Source organism: Pinus tabuliformis, chromosome 7 (assembly GCF_031772625.1).
Source record: "Pinus tabuliformis cultivar Carrire ecotype Pingquan chromosome 7, CPIR1, whole genome shotgun sequence".
Lineage (NCBI taxonomy): Eukaryota > Viridiplantae > Streptophyta > Pinopsida > Pinales > Pinaceae > Pinus > Pinus tabuliformis.
The window spans coordinates 657,602,613-657,620,213 of record NC_142293.1 but is presented as its reverse complement, the minus strand read 5'-3'; the positions used below and the strand labels follow the sequence as shown (position 1 = coordinate 657,620,213).

The window sequence follows — 17,601 nt, the reverse complement described above, 5'->3', positions numbered from 1 at the left end:
CAAACCTGCGTATACGTGTATTTCATTCACAGAAAACACGTGTATACGTACCTTCAATTCACTGAACCTGCGTACAGATCTATAAAGGATAATTTATTCTTTTAAGTATTCAGACATTAGTTAGCCCAGATTTATAGATCAAGAGTGCACCACATATAACAGATCAAAATCATACAGAGATACCAATGTTCAAGCCTTGAGATTTAGATCCATCAATAGTCCTTATCCTTCTTGCACTCAGGTTCCTCCTTTATTCAGATCTAGATCTGCACCATAACCCAATCACCAGTATTCCAGATCTATCACAATATCAGATATTCAATAATTCAGATGATTCCTTGCCACATGATCTCCTTCCTCTTTTATAGTTTTAGGCCTTCCTCAATACCACGGTCCAAAACCATAATAAACCAATACCAAGGGCCAAAAACCTGGGGTCAACTCTTCTGACGAGACATCATGGTTCACAACCATAGGTTCAAATTCCAAGGACTAACAACCATGGACCAAAAATAAGTTTCCCGTCATGTACGCGCTTTTATGTGCATAAAAGTGTGTATACGCATACGCGACTTCAGAACGTATAAACCGCGTGTATACGTGTCTTCGGCAAGGTGTACCTGCGTATACAAGATTTCCTTCAATCTGAGTACCTGAACTGAGATCTGTCACCAAAGTGAGTTGCCATCAAGGACAACACCTGTACCATAGCGCCATACCTGTGCCAAATTGCCAACAGAGCTCAATAAAAGAAAGCAGAAGTTAATGTAGTCATCCATCAAAATATTGATTGGTGTAGTTGGATATAAGGGCCAAAATGAGAGTTCATCATTAGGTGAGATCTTGCACATTTGAGATTAATGGTATGGCTACATCAACACATCTAAATGTTCTTCCTTTGGGTGCATATAATATACTTTTGGACATGGAGTGATTATTCATTCAAAGGGCTAAAGTGGAATACTATGACAAGGATATTGAGTGTCTAGATGATGACAAGGAAAGAAGAATCTTGTAGGGTGTTGACATTCTTGGGATTTGCATCTAAATGCCAAAATGGATCTTGAATGGTAGTCTTATAGACTTAAGCTTATCGAGGAAGGGATTACTTTAAATGAAAGGATCGAGTTTCTTTCATGGGGTGGCCAAGTTGCTAGAGGCAAGATAGAAGTCAAAGAAATTTACTCTTTCATTTCGAGTTCTCCATCTCCCATTTCCTTTGATGAATGGACTGTGCCCATGTCGAAATGGGATGCTCCCTTGAAGATCAAAATTTTCTCCTGGTTAAGCCTTTTTTGCCACATCTTAACCTGGGACAAATTCAAGAAAAGGAACCTACAGAGCTTGGGCAGATGCCATTTTTTCTATTCTTCCTTCAAATACATTATACGCTTGTTCCTGGACTATCCCTTCGCAAAGGCCATTCGGGAAAATGTGACAACACTGCTGAAGATCAGGGTTGGCTTGAACTGGTCTTCCATTATTTAGTGTCTTATGTTTTTGTCCTTGAATCTAAGACCATATAGGGTGCTCCCCATGTATGTTATTTGGGGGATATGGCGGTCTAAGAATGACACAATCTTTGACGATAGGCACCCTAACTGCCCTTCTGCCAGAGTTAAGATTGTTGGTCACTTTCTTGAGATAGACCCCTGGGTTCCTAGGTCTCCTCAAGGCATTGTTTGACTTTTAGATATGGGGACTTACTTCCCTATTGAATTCTTCGATGGTGCTTCTGCTGGGGGATGATGTGGTTGCATATCTCTCATTGAGCTTTGTCCCAACATGGTTTTTCAATTCTATTGGAATGGGGATGATGGCACTAATTAGAGGGAAAAGATTGTGGCACTGTGGAGTTTACTCCAAAGCGCTGTCTGGTTAGCCATTGATTCCATTAGGATTATCGGAGATGCCAAAATGGTCATTGGTTGATTGCACAAGAGGAGCTCTAGATGTTCCTCTGCTTCATCACTGGATAGCTAATATTGATGGCCTCTGTTCTTCCTTCTTTGATTTATCTTTCCTCCATGTGTACAAAGAAAAAAACATGGAGGTTGATGGCTTGTCAAAGCATGAGCTGGAATGTATCCCTTCCTTTATGTTTTGTGAACTATGGACTAATGGATCCATTTGTTTCTATGGGTCGTTTGAGTTATGAATGTTTTTCTATAATTTGTCTGGTTCCTCGGTTATTGTTGTGACTCAGAATGGGCTTTGGCCAGGATTATGTTTTTCATGATCCATTAATTTTCTCAGGGCAATTTGTTGTTTTGTTCCTTTGTTTATTTTGGTCCTAGGCTTTGTCTTCTTCCTTTGGGCGACTTTTGATTTTGATTGTCTGCTGATGAAGTATGTAAGATCTCATGTTATCAATAAAGATTCTTTGTTTTTTCATATATATATATATATATATATCTATATATATATAAAATTAGAGTAGATCAATTTTAACTCTAGATTTATCAACAATTGAGAGGATCAAATTTCCTTAAGTGTGAACGTTTTCTCAAATTTTAAGAACTATTTTATTTGGGATTTGTTGCATGAAGTCCTTGCCACTTTTCTGGAGACTTTCTATCGAAGCCTTTCAGCGTGACACTTGTCTGTCCCTAACCTCAGATTTGCGATAGTCTGGTTTTGTGTTTTGACAGTGATGGTGCATGACATCTGGGTCATGGGGGAATTAAGGCTCAAGCGAGGTAGCTTCCTCATGGACCTGGGTGTTTATGTAGATGTTGTTGCATGGTTGTCGTTGCATCGCCTTCCATACCTAGATTGCAAATTGATAACAATTGCCCCTTTTCCTTCATGTCGGGAATTCTCGCAGCACTTGATAGCCTGGATCATGAATTTTTGGGTAAAATCTAAGCCCACTAGTTCAAAAAAATTCATTCTTGTGGCTCTTTTATTGGTATCAGTCTTAGGCAATTAGTTGTTGCCTCTAGGGCCTAGATACAAGTCTTGTGGAGCCAAAGCCATCATTTAAATAGTTATTAGAATCGAAGGCCACCTATTGCTTCTTTGTCTTCTAGTTTCTTTTCTCTATCTTGACCTTCTCTGCTCGGGCTTCCTTTTAGTCCCTGGACTAGTCTATTGCTAAGCCTTCCTTACCTCTAGTCCTTCCTCTTTGATTTCTAGTTCTTTGTCCCCTGCACCTACTTCAACTTTCTCCTTGACATCATGCCTCAACACTACATGTGAAGTCGCTGAGGCAAGGGAGGTTGTGGACCTCAAGGAAGAACTCATGCCTAGGTTGAGGTATAGGAAGTTTCTTCCATATACAATTTGGCTACCCCCTATAAAATTTGTTTTGAAAGACACCGTCTTGAGTTTATCCGTAGTTGATCATAAATCATTTTTTAATTATGATATCCTTGATGAGGTTAGCCAATGGGTTCCTAACCCTAGACACATCAGTGGAAAACGGAAACAATACCTCTCTTCTATCACCCTACATTAGCAACTTAAGACCCTACTGAGCAAAATTCTGAAAGAAAAGAAAGAGGATTAGTACAACATCTTTACTCCCTTGAATGATATTAAGCGCGTACAAAGGTATCAATGTTTGTGCTTAGAGAGCATTAATGCCATAATTTCTCACTTGGAGAGTCACCTTTAGTGTGATGAAAAACCACTAGCTCCTCTAGGTTCCAGTGCCAAAGATCCTGCCCCTTTCACATTGTCAGATTCATAAATTTTATGATGTATGCTTGTAGCCTTTATATATGAAAATATGTAGTAGATAGGCATGCTTATTTCCAACAGTTGATGCATTTTGCTCAAACATTATCACCGATAGGTAGTAAACAAATATGATTTCCCTTGGTAGATTGAGACAGATTATGGTTGTCCTAATTGAACTAAAAACGTCTGCAGTTGTAAGAGTTTTTTACATCTTCAGGAAATACATAATAATAATAATAATAACAACAACATCAACAACAGAGAAATCAGAAAATTGAAAATATTCACCGCAAAAGTGAAATAGGAAAGCCTTTCATTTTCTCTAATTACACAATAAAATATAAAAATATTTTTTCTTTTTCATTTAAAAATTAAGCACTCTCCAACCAGTATGGAAGAGATGTTGTAATGTTCTTCCATACTATGTAAACAAAAATAATAAAAAATAAAGTACAAAATGAAAACAAAAATAACCATAAGTTAAAATAAAAATAATGTATTGAGCCATGGTATTACCGTGCTATTATCATAGTATTGACCCATGGTGTTCATGGGGAATATAACCTACTGAAAGGGGGAAATACTCTTTAAAGACTAGCCTAAATCCATGTTAACACATATCTACCAAGCACTCAAAATGATCAAATCTATTTTCACTCTAAAAGAAATTTGCACCTTAAGAGATTTGATGTCTCTCAACACTTAGAAAATCCATAATTAAAATAATTAAATTGTTCTTGGAAATATTCACACCAACTAAAATCATAAAATTTTCTACTTTCTTTAACTACACTAAATTATTCAAAACACGTTTACAAAAATTCCTGAGATGATTTCTAACAAAAAGTTATACTTTTTCTTCTCTACTCTCATTATACCTTTCCCTCTCTATTCTTAAAAAAAAAATCTTTTTTTTTATAAAACCAATATTATTTTATAAAACCAAATTCTTTATTATGGTTTTATTAATCATTTTAAAAAAACTTACACAACCACGCTTATTCACTTACATTCTCTATCTCACATACTATAATCGATACTTTTAATACCTTAACAACACCTTTCATAAAAAAAATTAATCACGAAGATAAGAAAATTTCAATTTGAAAATATTCGCAACAAAAGTGAAATAGGAAAGCCTTCCATTTTCTCTAATTATATAATAAAATATAAACCATCCTTTTCTTAAATATTGACTCGAAGTCTTTCTTTTACCTTTATGATTTTCATTCTTTCTTGACTTTTATGGTTGTAATTTAATTTTTTATTTTTGACCTCGATATCTTCAATTTATCGACTTTTGTATTTCTAATTTCTTGTTTTTATGGCTTTCAAATTTATGCCTTTTTGAACGTTTTGATAAGCATTTCTAATTTTAAATTTTGATTTTCAATTATTAAGTTAAAAAATATATAAAATGTAATTATTTAAAATATTTTTTTTAATATTTAGATTTTAGAATATGTTTTAAAATTGTTTTTTGGTTAAGAATTTATTTTCTTTATAAGTGAGGAAACATATTAATGACCCAAGTTTCAGAGTACTTTTTAGGGACCATTAGCAGGTAATTACGTGTGGTATAATTTTTTTTGAATAACAATGATGAGTCACCATGTATTAACAAATAGCAATTAAAGATGGTCGTCCCCATTGCTGGTTTCACAACTACCTTGAAAAACCACCGGAGCACTCGATTTATATAGATTAAACAACTTAAATTGAAGTTTTTAAAAATCTTTGATGGATAATGATTAAAATAAAACAGAAAAATGCTTTAAAAAAATGTCATTTTGTCTATATGTTAGACTACGCCATAGATTATCTAGTGGGTAATTACATGTGGTGTGGTTTTCTTTGAATAACATTGATGAGTCAACCTACATTAGCAGAGAACGATTAGTGATGGTTGTACCTACCACTTGTTTGACAACCGAATAACATTGATGACTCCACTTATATTGGTAGATAACAATTAGTGACTATTGTCCCCACTGATAACGATTAGTGATGGTTGTCCCTACTACTTGTTTGACAACTGAATAACATTGATGACTCCACTTATATTGGTAGATAACAATTAATGACTGTTGTTCCCACTGCTGATTTGACAACAAAATTATAATATATTTTCCACTTTGTAAAAAAAATATAATTTTTATATTTATATTATTTTAACCTTTAGAACCAAAACAAATTTAAATTTTGTTTATATATATATAGGCTGATCCATATGGTTTAGACCTGATACCTCTTGAGGTTTAACAACTCACTATCAAAACAATCACCGATCGAACTTACTTTTAAACGCAAATAATTTTTTCCTTGTCATTTTAGAACTAAATTAAATAATTTTTTATTTAATTATTTTGGAAAAATTTCTTCATAAATTTTAATTTTGCTTAACTATATAACATATCATTTTATAAAAAGGAAGCATGTGTGGTGGGCTTGTTTTGGTCGGAGAATTAGGAATTGTTTACAAGATTTAATTTTTTCAACACTTAATAAAGCCAACTTTAAAATAAGATAAACCTAGACTAGTAATATCCCTTCAGGTGTGAATCGTGATTATTGATCGACCCAATTGTCAATGGTGCAGGAGAAAGTATCGATCAACCCCCACACGACATGGCGTCTTATGCGAGACCGTGGGATGGTTATTGATTGCGATAACGCGCTCTTAATTGTGAATCCTTGTGAAACCGTGGAAAACACGCCTCTAGTTGTGAATGCCTCTTATGGTTAGTCAAACTAGAACTATCCAAGATTGGTTGTTGTTCTAGTTGTGAATGACTCAGTCAAACTAGAACTATCCAAGATTGGTTGTTGTTCTGGAGGTGTCAAACTAGAACTATTCAAAATTCGCTATTGTTGCGGAGGCGTTATATAACTTTTGCCGGGGAAATGTTTGAGTCACAGCGTTTGCAATGGCGAGAGCAAAGGGAGTTTCTCTGGCATTCATGGCGGTGTTGTCATGTTGCGTTGTACAAGGTAATAACTGCAAAAGCGCAAAGACAGTTTCGCTGGCATTCATGGCATCTTTATCCAGTTGGATTATACAAGGTAATAACTGCAAATTGGATATTTATGTATGTTGAAGAGTCTAACTTTATTACTGTATTTGTTATCCTTGGGAGTTGCAGGAGTAGGAGGTGTGACCATTGAGTTCCTGAATGAGTGCCAATTCTCCGTTTGGGTAGACGGGACACAAATAGACGAGACACAAACAAACGGTATAAGAGAACTGGATGTGGCTGGACGCTCGTGGACGGCTCCACTCACTGCCGGTTCGACAAGTGCCAGATTTTGGGGGAGGACTGGGTGTACCATCGGACAGCTTTGCACAACCGGGGAATGCAAGAACACGGGTGGGAGTGTACAAAACTGTGCAGTGACTATGGTCGAGTACAGTCTCAATGAAGCCGAGAACGTCGACTTCTATCGCATCTCTCTCGTTGGCGGATTCAATATTCCAATTTCGATCAAACCCTCTAACTCTAATTGCCAAACGATCGCTTGCAGCAGCAACATAACTGCCAATTGTCCAGCAGAATTGAAGGTGCCGGGCGCATGCATGAGCCCCTGCACTGTTTACAATACATCCCAATATTGCTGCACTGGGGATTACGGCGGGAATAATTGCCGTCCCACTAATTATTCGCGTTACTTCAAGACACAATGCCCCCAGGCCTACAGCTATCCACTTGATAACGCCACGGCCACGTTCAATTGCTCCGCAGGCAGTAACTATACGGTCGTCTTCTGCGGTGCTGCCACTTCTTCCCCCCCCTTCTGGTATTGAATCTCACTAACTAAAAGCTAAGTAGGCGCACTGTCTCCTCAATACACCTCTTTTGACATTCAAGGTTTTGTGACATGAAATTATGAACAATATTGCAATCATTTATTTATAATGCTATGATATTTAAAAGGTAAGTTACTCCAAATTGGGTAATAACTGCAAATTGGATATTTATGTATGTTCAAGAGTCCAACTTTATTACTGTATTTGTTATTCTCGCAGGAGCAGGAGGTGTGACCATAGAGTTACGGAATGAGTGCGAATTCACCGTTTGGCCATTCGGAAGTCAATTAGGCGACCCATGGATGCAGCTGGGCAGAGGACAGTCGTGGACTGTTCCTCTCACTGCCGGTCCGATAATTCCCAGTGATCCAGAGAAGAGTGGAAAGATGATGATGAAGAGGGGAAAGACGTGGAGAGAAACATCCAGCGATCAAATCCACCCGGAGGCTAGAAAACAGAGAGCTTCGACCGGGAAAGTTGAGATTTTAAATCTGAATTTGTCCTTCCTCTTGTAGGATGTCGTTTTCAAAATACTGGAAAGTGATCCAGTCAGTCCCCTAAGAGCAGCCTGCGCCTTAGATAATCAGTCTGCTTCACCATTTTGTGCTTGGGAGATGTTGGGAATTTTTTGGTAAATTCCAAAACAAAATCACTGAACAAAGAGTAATACTCTGTTTTTGCCACAAGATCTTTAACACAGGGAAGCTTAAAATAGATTGCTGGAGAGGCTCAGAGTTTTTCACACACATAAAAACTTTATATTCATTAATAAACTGCCTGATACAAACTTCATCCTCTTAAGAGAGGGATTCACCAACAACTAAAAAAAAATTACTTTGTCTCTTTTAGAAATTTTACACTACTGTGTGTAAAAATTTCTTTTACATTTACTGCTGTAAAAACAATCTTTAACTTCAGAAAATGACATTCACTGCTGTAAAAAAAATTTCTTCAATACATATGCTGGAGCGCATTTTGCATTACAATGCCCATTTACTCTCTGCATATTACACTGCATACATTACATAAAAAAAACATTACCCTCACGCTGCTGTGTGAATTGGGTTTTCATTCTCCACAAAAATGATTCTGCGCTACCCCTGTTTTATTCTTCACACTTCTATGCATATTACATTGCGTATATTTTTTTAACAAAAAATGACCATACCTTTCTTTTAATTTGCCATACTTCCGTGCATAAAAAAAACATTAAAATTGAAACATTTCACCTATAATCTATGAACCAACGTAAATCACATTAATTGCTTCACGTGGGTGGTCAAACAAAAACTTTCACGCCAACTCCTTATTTAGGCATGTATGCATCTTTGACTTCAATCAACGGTGTCAAGCCTTTACTTTAATCGAACGGTTATCACTCAGTTGAACCAAACGAAATTTACCGTCCGAGGGATTGGTGGTTTTGAAATCGTACTGTGGACACGCGTCGGTTGGTCGGTGTGATCAGAGCCTCCCCTTGAAATACCAGCCAGCGCGAAAGGTGGTGCGGGGAAAATACCGGCTGTTTTGTGGAATTAAATGCGGCAGTTGCAAATTAATATTTCAACACTCCCCTTTAATTTCAACTGTTGGGTTATCAGTCATACCCAGACATTTCCTTAAAAATTCAAAACTTCTCTGGTCCAATGGCTTGGTCAGAATGTCTGCAACCTGCTCTTGAGTCCTGCAATGTTTTAAAATAATTTCTCCATTGTTCACCAATTCCATGATGTAGTGAAACTTTGTGTCAACGTGTTTCATTCTCTTGTGAAACACAGCATTCTTGGACAATGAAATAGCTGAGCTATTGTCACAAAAAATCACAGTTCCTTTTACTTGCTCTTGGCATAAGCTCCTTAACATCCTTCTCATCCAAACTGCTTGACATGCTGCTGCAGTAGCTGCCACATATTCTGCTTTTGCTATAGACAATGCTACAATAGGTTGTTTCTTAGAAGCCCATGAAATGGCTCCTGAGCCCATGTGAAAAACATAACCGGATGTGCTTTTCCGATCATCTACACTTCTGGCCCAATCACTATCAATGTATCCAATTAAATCTGAACATTCTGAAGTAGTATATAAAATGCTAAACCATTTAGTACCTTTAACATACCTCAGAATCCTTTTTGCCCGTGCCAATGTGCTTCTTTTGGACTCTCCATGAATCTGGAAATTAAACTAACAGCAAACATTATATCCGGCCTAGTTGCAGTTAAATACATGAGGCTGCCAACTATGCTCTTGTACAAACTAGGATCAAAATCCTTGCTGTTGTCCTCTTTGCTGAGTTTTAATCCCATCACTGTGGGAGTGATTACTGCCTTGCTATCCTACATGTTAAATCTTTCCAATACTTCATTAACATATTTTGCCTGTGAGATAAAAATCCCATTTTCATTTTGATCTACTTCTATTCCTAAGAAGTATCTCAGCAAACCCATGTCAGTCATTTCAAATTCCTCTTTCATGACTGTTTTGAAGTTTTCAATGAGATATTCATCATTACCTGTGAAGATAACATCATCAACATACAACACAACAATTAAAATTTTACCATCTTTTTCTTTGATGTAGAGGGTGGGTTCTCCCTCACACTTTTTAAATCCATTTTCCAGTAGATAGGAATCTATCCTACTGTACCATGCTCTTAGTGCTTGCTTTAGCCCATAAATAGCTTTCTTTAATCTGTACACTTTGTGCTCTTAGCTTTTCTTTTCATAGCCTAGAGGTTGTTCAATGTAAACCTCTCCCATTAACACTCCATTTAGGAATGTTGACTTCACGTCCATTTGGTAAACTTTCCACTTGTTTTGTGCTGCTATGGACAACACTGCTCTCACTGTTTCCATTCTAGCAACCGGTGCAAAAATTTCCTCATAGTCTCTCCCATACTGCTGCTTATATCCTTTGACAACCAGCCTTGCCCTGTGTCTTTCTATCTTGCTTTCAGCATTACTCTTGGTCTTGTAGACCCATTTGACTCCAATGACTTCTTTTCCTTTTGATAGTTCAACCAAATCCCATGTCTTATTTCTTTCTATGGCATTAATCTCCTCATCCATAGCTTCTATCCATTTCTTATCATTAATAGCATCTTTGAAATGAATAGAGTCATCAACATGACAATATAAAGCAAACAAAGAATTCATATCTTCATCATAAATGTCACTTAAATTTCTAAACTTCTTACCTCTTTCATTTGGTGTACAAGTGCTTGAAAAACCACTTGAATTTCCTCCTTGTGGTGTGCTTGTAGAAGCACTTTCATTTCTCCTCAAGGGGGTCTTTTGCTGTCCTTGTGTTGGCGCTGCTGTTTGGGGATGTATTTCAGCCATCTCCTCATCATCTTCATCATGAGACAAACAGTTTTTAACATTCACTGTTTTCTCTATGCTTCCATCCCAAGCTTCCACCTCAATGAATTGAACATCTCTGCTTACAAAAAACTTCTTGGTGGATGGGATATACAATCTGTAAGCTTTGGATTCCTCACTGTATCCAATGAAAATACATTTCTCCCCTTTAGTGTCCAACTTCTTCCTTAGCTAATTTGGAATGTGTGGATAAGCCACACATCCAAAAACTTTCATGTGGGTGACTCCTTGCTTTCTCCCACTCCATGATTCTTCTGGCACTCTATTCATGACTGCTTTTGTATGACACCTATTCAAAATATATACTGCACAGTGTACAGTTTCAGCCCAATAATCATTTGGCAAATGCTTTGCCTTTAACATACTCCTTGCCATGTCCATGATTGTCCTGTTCTTCCTTTCGGCAACTCCATTTTGCTGCGGGGTGTACCTAGCTGTAAATTGCTTATGAATTCCATTTTCTCTACAAAAACGTAGAAATTCCTTGGAGATATACTCACCTCCTCTATCAGTTCTTAGAACTTTGATATGCAGCCCGATTTGATTTTCCACAAGTGCTTTGAAATTTCGAAATTTTTCAAACACTTCACTTTTGTTCTTCAGGAAATAAACCCAAGTCTTTCTTGTAAAATCACTAATGAATGTTAGAAAATATTGGCTGCCTGCTAGTGATGGAGTTTGCATCAGTCCACATAAGTCTAAGTGGACAATTTCTAAGGGTGCCTTTGCCCTTATGCTTTTCCCTGATGGAAAACTTTCTCTGTGTTGTTTCCCCAAGATACAACCTTCACAAAGGCTGTCTGGTTTCTCTATCAATGGTAATCCTCTTACCATTCCTTTTCTACTCAACAAGTTAAGACCTCCAAAGTTGAGATGTCCAAATCTCAAGTGCCACAACCAATTTTCATCCTTTGGTACGCTTTGGAAAGCCTCTTGGGTAACTGCTGCAATTACTTCTTTGTTTTTCAAATCTACCTTTATTCTGAGAGGGAACATCCTGTTCCTCGTCATCTTCACTTCAGCAATACATCGTTTGCTGGGTGCTCTATCCATGATGGTGCATACATCATTCACAAAGAAAACATTGTACCCCTTTTGAACAAGCTGTCCAATACTTCATAGGTTACACTTCATTCCAGGAACATAATAGACATCTGCTACAGTTTTCTTTTCACCTTTCTTTATAAATATTTTTACTTCTCCTTTTCCCATAATAGAAATTTTACTATCAGTCCCAAGTGTGACTTGTGACTTCACACTCTGATCTAAATTGGAAAACAAGGCTATGTTTCCTGTCATATGGTTACTGCAACCGGAGTCTAGAAACCATATATCATCACTCTTTGTTTCAACCATATTACAAGCCAACAGCACTAGATCTATTATTCATATCATGCTTCTTCTTTCTACATTCATTGGTATAATGCCCATATTTTTTACAATAATAACATTGGACATTGGATTTTTCATACCTTTGTCCTTGAGCATGATGTTGTCCACTTTGTTGACTGCTGCCTTGGTTCTGATTTGGATTGCTGCCTCTTCCTTGAGCATTTGCTGGACTGTTCCTTCCACCTCTATTTTGGCTTCTGCCTTTTCCTCTCTTGTTTCCTCTGCCTTGACCTCTTCCTCTTCCAAAGGACATCTGGATCTTGAAGGCTTTCTCTAGAGATGAATTTTCATTTCTACTCCATCTCTGCTCATGTGTTATCAGTGATGCATGAAGTTCATCAACTGAAACGTTTGTGAGATCCTTTGTCTCTTCTATGGTGGTGACAATCACATCGAACTTTGAGGGTAGGACCCTCAATAGTTTCTCCACAATCCTCCTTTCTTCAAGAATTTCTCCATGAGATCTTATTTGTGTGACCAGACCAATCACATGTGTGAAGAATGAGTCAATATTGTCTGACTCCTTCATGCATAGATTCTCAAAATCTCTCCTCAACAACTGTAGTTTTGCTGTCTTCACTTTCTCCATGCCATGATAGGCTGTCTTGAGAGTTTGCCATGCTTCTTTGGATGTCTTGGCTGCTGCTATCCTTGGAAACACACTCTCATGCACTGCTTGATACAAAAATACGAGGGCTTTTGAATCCTTCTTCTTATTTCTCTTCAACAGATCTTTCCCTACCCCAGTTAATCTATTAAACTCATCTTCATTTCCTGATTCTTCAAACCCATATTCAACAAGTTCCCATAAGTCTTGTGAGGCAAACAGGGCTCTCATGGTTATTGCCCAATAGTCATAGTTTTTCCCATTAAACTATGGGAGCTGAGTATTAAAGATACCCATGCTAATGCTGGAGCCAACCATTCCTTGCACTCTCAGCTATGCTTCAAATATTTGACTGTGTATTTAAAATCACTGAGTGTCTTCAACAGCAACACAAAAAAACTTTGAGAAATACCTGGATTTTTTGCCTGAGACTTCACTCTGCTGGAGAAATTGCTGCAACAAAAGGAACCTTCCTTCAGCTTCTTTGACACCTTCAAAGAGCCTGGACAAGCTCTGATACCACTGTTGGGAATTTTCTGGTAAATTCCAAAACAAAATCACTGAACAGAGAGTAATACTCTGTTTTTGTCACAAGATCTTTAACACAGGGAAGCTTAAAATAGATTGCTGGAGAAGCTCAGAGTTTTTCACACACATAAAAACTTTATATTCATTAATAAACTGCCTGATACAAACTTCATCCTCTTAACAAAGGGATTCACCAAGAACTTAAAAAAAATTACTCTGTCTCTTTTAGAAATTTTACACTACTGTGTGTAAAAATTTCTTTTACATTTACTGCTGTAAAAACAATCTTTAACTTCAGAAAATTACATTCACTGCTGTAAAAAAATTTCTTCAATACATATGCTGGAGCGCATTTGCATTACAATGCCCATTTACCCTCTGCATATTACACTGCATACATTACATAAAAAAAACATTACCCTCACGCTGCTGTGTGAATTGGGTTTTCATTCTCCACAAAAATGATTCTGCGCTACCCCTGTTTTCTTCTTCACACTTCTATGCATATTACATTGAGTATATTTTTTTAACAAAAAAATGACCATACCTTTCTTTTAATTTGCCATACTTCCGTGCATAAAAAAAACATTAAAATTGAAACATTTCACCTACAATCTATGAACCAACGTAAAACACATTAATTGCTTCACGTGGGCGGTCAAACAAAAACTTTCACGCCAACTCCTTATTCAGGCCTGTATGCATCTTTGACTTCAATCAACGGTGTCAAGCCTTCACTTTAATCGAACGGTTATCGCTCAGTTGAACCAAACGAAATTTACCGGCTGGGGGATTGGTGGTTTTGAAACCGTACTGTGGACACACATCGGTTGGTAGGTGTGATAGGAGCCTCCCCAGAAAATACCAGCCAGCGTGAAAGGTGGTGCGGGGAAAATACCGGCGGTTTTGTGGAATTAAATGCGGCAGTTGCAAATTAATATTTCAACAATCACCTTTAATTTCAACTGCTGGGTTATCATTCATACCCAGACATTTCCTTAAAAATTCAAAACTTCTCTGGTCCAATGGCTTGGTCAGAATGTCTGCAACCTGCTCTTGAGTCCTGCAATGTTTTAAAATAATTTCTCCATTGTTCACCAATTCCATGATGTAGTGAAACTTTGTGTCAATATGTTTCATTCTCTTGTGAAACACAGCATTCTTGGATAATGAAATAGCTGAGCTATTGTCACAAAAAATCACAGTTCCTTTTACTTGCTCTTGGCATAAGCTCCTTAACATCCTTCTCATCCAAACTGCTTGACATGCTGCTGCAGTCGCTGCCACATATTCTGCTTCTGCTGTAGATAATGCTACAATAGGCTGTTTTTTAGAAGCCCATGAAATGGCTCCTGAGCCCATGTGAAAAACATAACCGGATGTGCTTTTCCGATCATCTACACTTCCAGCCCAATCACTATCAGTGTATCCAATTAAATCTGAACATTCTGAAGTAGTATATAAAATGCCAAACCGTTTAGTACCTTTAACATACCTCAGAATCCTTTTGGCCTCTCCATGAATTTGGAAATTAAACTAACAGCAAACATTATATCCGGCCTAGTTGCAGTTAAATACATGAGGCTGCCAACTATGCTCTTATACAAACTAGGATCAAAATCCTTGCTGCTGTCCTCTTTGCTGAGTTTTAATCCCATCACTGTGGGAGTGATTGATGACTTGCTATCCTGCATGTTAAATCTTTCCAATACTTCATTAACATATTTTGCCTGTGAGATAAAAATCCCATTTTCACTTTGATCTACTTCTATTCCTAAGAAGTATCTCAGCAAACCCATATCAGTCATTTCAAATTCCTCTTTCATGACTGTTTTGAAGTTTTCATTGAGATATTCATCATTACCTGTAAAGATAACATCATCAACATACAACACAACAATTACAATTTTACCATCTTTTTCTTTGATGTAGAGGGTGGGTTCTCCCTCACACTTTTCAAATCCATTTTCTAGTAGATAGGAATCTATCCTACTGTACCATGCTCTTGGTGCTTGCTTCAGCACATAAAGAGCTTTCTTCAATCTGCACACTTTGTACTCTTGGCCTTTCTTTTCATAGCTTAGAGGTTGTTCAATGTAAACCTCTTCCATTAACACTCCATTTAGGAATGCTGACTTCACGTCCATTTGGTAAACTTTCCACTTGTTTTGTGCTGCTATGGATAGCACTGCTCTCACTGTTTCCATTCTAGCAACCGGTGCAAAAGTTTCCTCATAGTCTCTCCCATGCTGCTGCTTATATCCTTTGACAACCAGCCTTGCCTTGTGTCTTTCTATCTTGCCTTCAGCATTACTCTTGGTCTTGTAGACCCATTTGACTCCAATGACTTCTTTTCCTTTTGGTAGTTCAACCAAATCCCATGTCTTGTTTCTTTCTATGGCATTAATCTCCTCATCCATAGCTTATATCCATTTCTTATCATTAATAGCATCTTCGAAATGAATATGGTCATCAACATGACAATATAAAGCAAACAAAGAATTCATACCTTCATCATAAATGTCACTTAAATTTCTAAACTTCTTACCTCTTTCATTTGGTGTACAAGTGCTTGAAGAAGCACTTGAATTTCCTCCTTGTGGTGTGCTTGTAGAAGCACTTTCATTTCTCCTCAAGGGTGTCTCTTGCTGTCCTTGTGTTGGCGCTGCTGTTTGGGGATGTATTTCAGCCATCTCCTCATCATCTTCATCATGAGACAAACAGTTTTTAACATTCACTGTTTTCTCTATGCTTCCATCCCAAGCTTCCTCCTCAATGAACTGAACATCTCTGCTCACAAAAAACTTCTTGGTGGATGGGATATACAACCTGTAAGCTTTGGATTCCTCACTGTATCCAATGAAAATACATTTCTCCCCTTTACTGTCCAACTTCTTCCTTAGCTGATCTGGAATGTGTGCATAAGCCACACATCCAAAAACTTTCATGTGGGTGACTCCTTGCTTTCTCCCACTCCATGATTCTTCTGGCACTCTGTTCATGACTGCTTTTGTAGGACACCTATTCAAAATATATACTGCACAGTGTACAACTTCAGCCCAATAATCATTTGGCAAATGCTTTGCCTTTAATATACTCCTTGCCATGTCCATGATTGTCCTGTTCTTCCTTTCGGCAACTCCATTTTGCTGCAGGGTGTACCTAGCTATAAATTGCTTATGAATTCCATTTTCTCTACAAAAACGTAAAAATTCCTTGGAGATATACTCACCTCCTCTATCAGTTCTTAGAACTTTGATATGCAGCCCACTTTGGTTTTCCACAAGTGCTTTGAAATTTCGAAATTTTTCAAACACTTCACTTTTGTTCTTCAGGAAATAAACCCAAGTCTTTCTTGTAAAATCATCAATGAATGTTAGAAAATATTGGCTGCCTGCTAGTGATGGAGTTTGCATCAGTCCACATAAGTCTGAGTGGACAATTTCTAAGGGTGCCTTTGCCCTTATGCTTTTCCCTGATGGAAAACTTTCTCTGTGTTGTTTCCCCAAGATACAACTTTCACAAAGGCTGTCCGGTTTCTCTATCAATGGTAATCCTCTTACCATTCCTTTTCTACTCAACAAGTTAAGACCTCCAAAGTTGAGATGTCCAAATCTCAAGTGCCACAACCAATTTTCATCCTTTGGTACGCTTTGGAAAGCCTCTTGGGTAACTGCTGCAATTACTTCTTTGTTTTTCAAATCTGCCTTTATTCTGAGAGGGAACATCCTATTCCTCGTTATCTTCACTTTAGCAATACATCGTTTGCTGGGTGCTCTAGCCATGATGGTGCATACATCATTCACAAAGAAAACATTGTACCCCTTTTGAACAAACTGTCCAATACTTAATAGGTTACACTTCATTCCAAGAACATAATAGACATCTGCTACGGTTTTCTTTTCACCTTTCTTTATAAATATTTTTACTTCTCCTTTTCCCATAATAGAAATTTTACTATCAGTCCCAAGTGTGACCTGTGATTTCACACTCTGATCTAAATTGGAAAACAAGGCTATGTTTCCTGTCATATGGTTACTGCAACCGGAGTCAAGAAACCATATATCATCACTCTTTGTTTCAGCCATATTACAAGCTAACAGTAAATTATCTTGGCTCATATTTTCTCTAGTGATATTTGCACGAGATCTATTATTCATATCATGCTGCTTCTTCCTACATTCATTTGCATAATGCCCATATTTTTT

General features: G+C 37.4%; 1 pseudogene; it reads left to right on the top strand.

The window, feature by feature from the left end:
- Positions 1 to 6,274: 6,274 nt before the first annotated feature.
- Positions 6,275 to 7,486, top strand: LOC149249151 (pathogenesis-related 5 protein Cup a 3 pseudogene; annotated as a pseudogene).
- The last annotated feature ends 10,115 nt before the right edge of the window (positions 7,487 to 17,601 follow it).